Genomic DNA, 1,920 nt, shown 5'->3' on the forward strand with positions numbered 1-1,920 from the left:
TTTTGTTTTTCTTGTTTTTCCAATTCAATTTCATTTCAATGAAATTTGTTTACAACAGCATCACCAGCGTTATCGTGAGCAGGTCATCAGATAACCAGTCTTGGAAACTGTCATCTTGTTATGAAAATAAGGTACATATTTAGAAAAACACAATTCTATTTTTAAATTTAAATAAATTCTCCCTTGGATTTGTCTATCTGTCATCTGTTAAAGTACCAGCAGCAACCCTCAGCTTAACACCAGGAGTGAGCCTCAGCCTAGTGCCAGCAGTAAACCTCAGCCATCTGCCAACAATGAACCTCAGACTACAACTGCAACTGTGCTTTCACCTTTGAAAACAAAGCAGCAAAGGTCATGTGCTTCCTGTCTGAGACATGTGCAAGCTCTCAAAGATATGAAAGAAAAGCTAATGAAACTACAGCCAGATAAGCAAAAAAAAAAAAGCAAATGACTGCACAAACACAAAAAGGCAAATATGCCAATCAAACGCTGAGGAGAAATGAGGAACAGATTTATAAACTGAAAGAAAAATTAAAGGGAAAAGGGTCAGAGGCTTAACAAGAATGAGCTGCACATCTTGGCAAACCCTTGACAAATGTGCCACACAGGACTACAGTGAAGGCTATGGCCAGAGAACTAGGCTCAATTTCCAAAATGCAGGCTGCAAAGGCCATTTTGAACAACCCCAACTGCACTCTTGGTTAGGATGCCACTACATAGGAGGGTACACACATAAATTGGATTTACCTTAAGCACCTAAATTTTTTTTGTAGAGTTTGACATTATTACCTAAGTCATCTTATTAACTACCAATCTAAACAGCACATATGCAGTAAAACTAACAAATTATTTAATACTTTATTTTTCAGTTTATTATGTCCTCATCTTACATTGTTCCAAATTTTTTTTTTTACTCATTTGGAATAATTTCTGAAATTTAGGCTCAAAGTACAACCATTTTGTGGAAATTTTTAGATACAGAAATTGGTTTTTCAGTTGTCATGAAAAGAAATCTATACCTTCTGTAGAGTTTTAGACATGAAATTTGAAGTTTACAGTTAGGAATATCCCTAACTTTTTTTTTTTTTTTTAATATGGCTTTATTTAGAGAAAAAAAAAAAAATTATTTACTGTCGGACCTTTAAAAAGTGGGCATTGGCAGTCTGATATTTTGGGTGTGGCAAACAATTTTTTTAGTTGGGCATATCTCGTAAATGGTGAAAGATATTAAGTTAAATTTTAAGGGTGGAATTACATTATAATTTACCCTTCTAGTCAAATATAATCAAAATCTGAGATGATGAGTGTTATTCTGACAAGATGTGTTGATTTAACATGGTATGACCCTTTTGAAAGTTGATAAATTATTAACCAAAAGTTGATTATTAACTTAATATTTGGATTGGTGATGACCAATTTTCAAATAGGCTGAACATTAATGATCATCTGTGAAAGTTTCACATTGATATGTATGATATTAAGGAAGCTGTAGTCAAAATTGTTATATTTTGGTCACAAAACCTTGTATAGTTCCTTTATATTCTTTGGTAGAAAAAAAACAAACTTTTGAAACTTCCAAACTAGATATCTTGTAACTTTTTTATTATGCAACCAAATTCATGGTCTTGGTGTCATTTTAAAGATGTTTTGAAGATCTGTATTTTGGTGTAATAAATGTGAGTTTAAGAAACATTTGAACATTTGTCCTAATTCCTAATGTGAAGGTAGTAACATAAGCAGAATAATGTAAGAACTGAAGCCACTGTCAGGTTGTTAGATATTTAGGTTGCAAACTGATAAGGTAAAAGTTGCATTATTAATTGGGTGAATCATTTGGTTATGACAGCTGTCAAAAACCCAAAGAGAACAGTGCTTATAAATGAAAAGTCAGGTGACTGAATGCTTAAAATTTTACTTGTT

The sequence above is a fragment of the Penaeus monodon genome, chromosome 21 (assembly GCF_015228065.2).
Source record: "Penaeus monodon isolate SGIC_2016 chromosome 21, NSTDA_Pmon_1, whole genome shotgun sequence".
Taxonomy (NCBI): domain Eukaryota; kingdom Metazoa; phylum Arthropoda; class Malacostraca; order Decapoda; family Penaeidae; genus Penaeus; species Penaeus monodon.